This window comes from Haemaphysalis longicornis, unplaced genomic scaffold (genome assembly GCF_048455015.1).
Source record: "Haemaphysalis longicornis isolate Haplotype H1 unplaced genomic scaffold, Haemaphysalis longicornis Haplotype H1 scaffold_36, whole genome shotgun sequence".
In the NCBI taxonomy this organism is placed as follows: Eukaryota; Metazoa; Arthropoda; class Arachnida; order Ixodida; family Ixodidae; genus Haemaphysalis; species Haemaphysalis longicornis.
In genome coordinates, this window is record NW_027526353.1 from 1,820,557 (window position 1) to 1,828,018 (window position 7,462).

Sequence of the window (7,462 nt, forward strand, 5' to 3'; positions counted from 1 at the left end):
GAACTCCAAGTCATCTGACTAAAATACCTTCAGTTCAACTGCAAAAAGGAGAACCGAAGAGAAAATCTTTCCAGAATGCGCCGCTGCTGAGATTTCCATTTCACATCAATTCCCAAAAAGCGCGACTGTGATCTGTCTTAACCGCTGGGAGAAAAACTGCCGATCCTTCATATTCACAGGGCAGCGCTAGGGGTCAAATCTTCAAATTCCAGGGCCGCCTTTTGTCAAATGAGCGGAAATGAAAACGGGATGATAAACCGCTTCTCTCTGGAGCAGGTCAGAAAAAAAGAACGAAAGAATGCAAAACCTTGAAGAAACACCAAGGACATTTAAAATAGTAAAGGTTCGCAAGGTGCCTAAACCGGTGACGAGCGCATTCAAAAAATGCATGAAACGTCTTGAGAGTGTCTTTGGTACCTTAAAGGAACAGAAAGAACGTAAACGGGAATCGAAAATTTTGCGACCGCTCGGTAACTTGCGAGGCTGTTCTCGCTCTTTGAATTCTTACAGTGCAACGTGGTGCCATATTTTTGGCAAGCTTATTTACGAAAACCCTTGAGATGAGAGGGGAACCCAAAATTGTGTATCTCTCGCAGAAATCAAGTAGACGAAGGAGCAAACAATACAACGCAAGGGGGAACGATATTGCTCTAAAAGGAGAGGGGTCACGCAAAAAGTAGACCAGCACCATACGAAGTGGCGTTCGAACAGGGAGAAAGAGACGTATTGTTGTTCTAGCCTCAACAGAAAGAGGACGCCGTAGTGCAGCGGGATGTGAGTAGGCGGTCTTTTGGGACTGCTCTGATGGAGCAGGCGTGAAGTATGGCGCCCAACGACCGTCGCTGAATGGCAGCAGGCGCCCTGAGGGAAAACAGGGAGACTGACGCTTTAGCCTCCAGGTTTTGTCCCTATTGTTGTTCTTCTTTTCTACGTAACGGCCTCGACTGCCGGAGGCCACTGGGACAACAATCGACTACGCTGTGTTTGGCACCCCCTGGCGGAAATCTTTAAAGTTATCTTCGTCTTGCACTACGGGCTGGTGTACGTGGAAAGAGTGCAATGATAGCAAGGAAGCTTGCATGAAAGAGAGTGTTTTTGGCCAAGTATGGTTGTCGCCGGTTCGATTGCGAGGATCCATATCTCATCTCCGTGAATTTTTAATTTTACACCTTTCTGGTTATATGCACGGTAGTCTTTTTAAGCAAATTACGGTCTTGTACGTGCTCGGTGAACGCGATTCTGAGCTGTCTGCATCGTTGAAAAATCCACTTGTTTGGAACGCCATAAAAAGGGTCGCACGGGACAGCCAGAAAAAAAGAACACATAAACGAAACGTAATTGTCGGTAGTTAACAATCACGTCAATGTAGTGACCCGCCGCGGTGGCTCAGTGGCTAAGGCGTTGCGCTGCTGAGCACAAGGTCGCGGGTTCGATTCCCGGCCGCGGCGGCCGCTTTTCTGATGGAGGCGAAAAGCAAAAACGCCCGTGTGTACGAGATTTCGGCGCACGTTAAAGATCCCCAGGTGGTCAAAATTAATCCGGAGCCCTCCACTACGGCGCGCCTCATCGCCTGCGCTGCGTCGGTGCGTTAAACCCTACAATCAATCAAATCAATCAACGTCAATGTAGTTAAAGTTTTCTTTTCCCCACGACAGGTGTCCAGTTCGGTTCATCTGGCGCATAACCCTGTTTTTCATGTTGAGGGGGTATGAAAGCGCATTTCTAACGGAGCACGGATGGAAAGATGAACGCAATGGATGGAGTTCGGAAAAGCCTACCCAGACCGCACATTTACGTTGTGCATTTTGCAGTAGAAATGGCTCCGTCTGTTTAGAGTAAAAGAAGCAGTGTTGTACAGAACGGCGTTACAAGGAACGGCGTTCCTGGAACTAGTTCTTTTTTGGAAGAACGGAGGAACGCCACCGTTCCATTAAGGGTCGCTGGAACTGCAACGGTAACTCGTTAGGTTTTGAAGGAACGGTAGGAGTGGCGTTCCTGCCGTTACATCGCTAGGATTTGGCTGTTTATGATGCCAAGGCTAGAGTACAAAAATCTCCTAGGCGCTACTGCGTTTCTCAGTTTGCCCGCCCTTCAGCCGTACGTGCTTCCTCGAAGGTCAAAGGCAGAAGAATAACCACGCATCAGGCCACAGCTTGTGCTTGCTTTCATGCTGGCTGCTCACGCGGCGTTCGAAGGGTGAATACCGTAGCCGCTAGAATTCTTTTCACCTTCCATCGTTTCTATGGGGAGGCCAGGATGCGTGTCTGGCCGATACAATTGTTCCCTGGCGGGGAAAGATTAGAGAGTTCTAGCAGTCCGTCCGTTCTGTCGCATGCGTTACTACCTGGTTGGCCGGGACCGGTCTGGGCACTTGGGCATTCGTCGCGGTAGGGGGATTAGCTCCGCTGGCCTGCCTTCGCCATGTCCGCGCCTCCTCACCCTTCCACGCGCGCAGGCGCAGACAGGTCCCGGCGACCCGGTAACAACGTAACCAACGGAACGGACGGACTGCAACGGGATCCGGGCATTTCGGTGTCGGACATTTTCGTACAGGACCTTTCGGTGCGGACATTTGTGTGCACGGACATTTTGGTGCACGACGTCTTGGCCCATACATTTTGATTCAGAGGATGCCCCAGGCATTCTTTGAACATTTTAACTTCAACATTGTAATGTCGTGATTTGATACGATTTTACGTTTGAGACTTGTGCTTGTGCCGCCGTGCGTGGAAACCAACTCTAATCCTGGCGGAGTATTACCAAGTAAAACCCAATTTCTGTAGCAGATGGTGAAAATTAACGTTGTTAATTTCTATCCGTTCAACCTTTTTCCGTTATTTCAACACTCATGTGAACCACCCTAATACTTTAGGTGTTACCAAAGCGCTTTGCTTTTATTTCACCCAACGGTGCAAGACCCTGCTGGTTTTAGTCCATCCTCTCCCCCGCCAAAAGCAAAACATCCGCGAAAATAACAACAAAAGAAAAACGAGTTCGATTAAGCGCGTGTGCATTTCGTTTTAAATATTCTCTCGATCAATCTCGCCTTCGTTGCATTCGGTGTCACTTCTACTTAAAACTAACCAACCAACGACCGCACTTACGGGGGGTGTTAATTAGGGGGAGGGGAAGGCTGAGCCCCGCCGGTTACCAGCCCTCTTGGTAGAGAGAGAGGAGTGTCACTTGCGCTTTACCATGTCGTCGACTGAACTTCGAAAACTTGAAGACGACTGTTGCCGCTCTCGTCACACCAGCCTACTCAATGTTTTGCTCCTTATAATGTGAGGAAGGGATGTATGCCTCGGGTGTCCATGATATGTGCGACTTGAAGAGGTAATTGAACTTGAACACCAAGAGGGCGACTGAAGGCGAAGAAAGAGTCATTCCTGGACTGGGGGCAACGTCGGTATGACCGCGACGCGCGGAAGGGCGTAGCCAGCAAACGATAGTGGCCATTGTGTTCTCGAGGGCTTTTTGGGTGGCTTTTTGTTGCACATTATAGAGGTTTTCTCCGCCCATGGTGAATATAAAGCTTTTTTCCTGTATCACTGCGGTGACGCTTCGGAGACCGTCAACTCCACCACACCTGTAAGATTTTCAGGGGAAACCGAAAATGATATGACTGAAAAAGAAATCTGGTCGAGATTCGAGCGTACAGGAAGGGGGGGGGGGGAAGGTCGCTAGGACAAAGAAATAAAATGTGGTGAATGTAGGCATGTAAACATAAAACGAAGGTTGGTTGTCCCGACCAGAATTGGTCGAATTTGTATGCACAACCCGGGCCCGCTTAATCAGCATTTATGACATTAGAGGCTTCCGTTGTTTTCAAAAAGGCCCGTTCTTCCTCCACGACAATATCCTAGACGAGTTTTCGCAAATTCATTTTAGCAAGGCAGCCCAGCCTACGTAATACCCTTCATAAGGTTTTCTGTATTCCGGGGCTAGCTAATGTTTGTAACGTTTGGATATTGATAGTGTGCCTGTAATTCATGTAATTTGAAAGTGACTGGTTTAAAAAAATACGAAAAGGCGCTATACAATCGTAAACACCGGTTTATTGTCTCAGCCAAAAAAGAGGGAATATAAATTAATAACCTGTCGTAAATGAAAAAAAAATAACGCGTGATAACGAATTCAATCGGCTGCATAACAGGTCTCCTCAGGGACAGGTAATAAACAGAATATATAAATGTAGAATATCTAAAAATGCCTGGCAAAGATCAAATAGGGCATCAATCAAAACGAATTCACTGCTCCAGATTGTTGTCAATAACCCACCTTTAGCGGAAATAAAAATATAACGGCTGTCGCAAACAAGCAAGAACCGGATAATTTGGTCACCGAAAAGTTTGCGCACCGAAATGTCCGTACACCGAAATGTCCGTGCACCGAAATTTCCTCACCGAAACATCCTGCACCGAAGTGTCCTAGACTCGTCTGGAGTTTGTTCTGTGCTCCCTGAAAAAATGCGCCTCGGAGCGTTTCTTTAGATTATTTTTATCTCCAAATATTCTGCGGCCGGCGATGTTAATATTCGTATAATATACGTAGTTGGATGTGAGTTTTAGATGTCTCTCTTGATTTCGCCCCAGGATAATCCGATATATTTTTATTTAAAAACCTAATTGTAACGTTAATGATACGAAACGTTCCAATTTTTGAAGTGGAACTGGAACGCGTTCGTTTCGCAATAAAGGAAATTGTAATGGGAAGTCGTTTCAAAATTAGGAAGGAACGAGGAACGAGCTTTCGTTCCTATTTTAGCGGAACGTGTAAAACACTGAAAAAAATTTAGTGGCATTACAGCAACAATTTGACGGCATTCAATCGTTCTTTAGAGCACTTTGCGCTGCAGCGTTAAGATTGGCTATGTCTTGATTTTTCTTTAAGTTGGACGGGGGATCAAAAAGTAGTGATTTTACTCTTTTTCACTATCGAAAATGTATTGGTTCCTTTACCTATTCATGTTAGCTTACATTACTTGCATGTTTCCTCTTATCTCGTTTTTCCATATTTTTTGAATTTGTGTCTGGCAATAAATTCTATACTTAACAATTACAACGGCGCCGGTACGCACTGAGTAATCGCGGCACCGCATCTAGACTAAGGTGTGCGCACAGCTTTGATGGCTCTTATTGCGACTGTGTTCGCCGTAAGATTTGCAAGTGTGCAAATATTGACGGTTATTTTCTACCTTCATTGAAGATAAACAACAGTCTCCTCAGCACCCATGATTTCGGGTAGTAATCTTGCGCGCAGCTTACCCAATGTCCCTTTATCATGTATATGGAGTATTACATGTAGAATCCCGCTTTTTTGCGGCCTAACAAGGGGTAGTTTTTCTTGCTGTAATGATAACGCAGAGCCGCACCTTCGGAGGACCGTCAAAAAAAAAACCTCTCTCCCACCCCCTTCTCCGTCAGGGTCTCTAGTGTAAAGAGGCATAATATAGCGGCGGCTGGGACTTGCATGGCTACATAAAATTTATATTCATTCTTTGTGTCAACACCAAATAAGGCCTTGCCTACGTCGTGTAACAAGTGCGTGGAATAGAGTCCGCACATTGCTAAAGAAGCGCAGAACAGCATGGCATGCGAAACAGTAGTTGATGATCGTACCTTCGCTTCTGCCGTTCGAGATGCTGCGAGCGTAAATACGTAGTCAGCTGTTGTCCCTAAATAAAACACTTCGTTAACTTAAGCGCAGCAGTTTGGACAACCCCATACGACCTTGGGGGGGCAAACATTGTTGAATATGAATAGTGGGACAGAACCTCATAACACCTACAACGAACCTGACCACAAAAAAAGTTAAATGACTGAGCAACCCCTGCTCGCGATGCGGGATATAGATGGAGCTTCCTTTGGGCCATATGTGACTGCATCGCATTACAGTTACTCTGGTCACCCCTGCGGTTCAATATACCAATATTTCATTAGTAGCATGTCAGCGCCGCTGTATAGGTATTCACACAGTTTTGGCGCTATGAGTAAGTACACTCGTAGTTCATGGTTTGCAAGTGAATTCGGGCAAAAAAGCCAAGAAAGAGAGTCACGGTGATTTGATTAGAGGATGCACCGGTGGACTGCCTAATGCCTGCAATAGAAACCATGCCATAGCAAGCGGCACCGGAGTTTGAGTGGCACAGACAGGCCTCCTTTTGTTTAACCTCACGAAGGGCTCCCCTCGGCTTGACCGAACCAATTTGAGCGGGCTAGACTATATCACAAACGTAATTTTAAATGAAGTTTGTCAGAAATTTGTCCCTTACCGTCCTGGGCGCCGTCTTTTTTCCACTCGGAAGCTTTTATCTGTTTGTATTCTCCGTTACTTTCACAGCGTTGTGGATAATGCTCTCCAAACGTCGGCCACCAATCGAACGCCGCCTAGCCCGTCACTTACATGTAAAGGGTTCCGCCCCAGGGCACAGATAATTGAAAGATTTCCGCGTTCGTGACAGGTCTGCTTCTATGGGGCTAAACATTCTATAGCCAGCTAAGTGTTGCGTGACAGCTGGAGAGCTCCACAATAGCAACGCCAGCAGCACGTTTGCAACTGGAGGTCGCTAGGGGTCCGTGATGCAGCTTCAAAGAGCTCGGGATGTCGTTGGAACTGACATGTAGACAGTTATTTTGCAAAAGACCGTTCATTGTATCATTGAGAACAGCCCTCGAGGAAAAGAGACCTTTGATGATGTTGATGAGGCCAAGACACAAGGGAATTCTTTTGATGCCCAAAAAGGCCATGCATGAGATTGTAGCTTAATTGAGGTGTTTGTGCCTCTGCACGAGGGAATATATAATTAAGCTTGGAGGTAGTGCCCTCCAAACTGCGGAGTGTATCGCTATCTTGTTTGTTTTCTGTAATTTGCAGTTGCTTCATATTCCGATATAAATAGGTAACGTGAAAGCCAGTGGGAAGTAAGTCCAGCGTTAAGCAGTGTTTATTTATTGGAATCATTAAACCAGTGGTTTCGGCCCATCTGAGAGATTAGCAGTCAGATGTTATGTGATATTTAAATTTAAACAGGACAAAAACAAATCAGTTCACACGCAGTTCGCGAATGCCGCATCGAGACGACTATTGGGAGATCAGGCTGCCGGGTTTGTTCCAGGAAAAATAAACTAAAACTGAGGTAAGAACACTACAACCCAACAAAAACAATTGGGCATGTATTTTTTCAAGTGATTTTTGCTCTAAGATATTGTATAGAAGAAACCTGCTATCCATCGCTTAGGGTTTGTTTTGCTAAACAACGCATGCTCAAGAAAATTTGTGTGTACATTTCTTACGGAACCATGAGGAGTAAACACGTCAAATTCACCAAACCACCAGGGTTAAGAGCATTTTGCACATTCAGAGAATATCCCACAGCCTGCTGGCCGTGGTAACGTAACTACGACAACTCAAGAGGGGCACAAAATTGGCGCATGCGATTTCCCCGTCTTTCCAGCTTTACCTG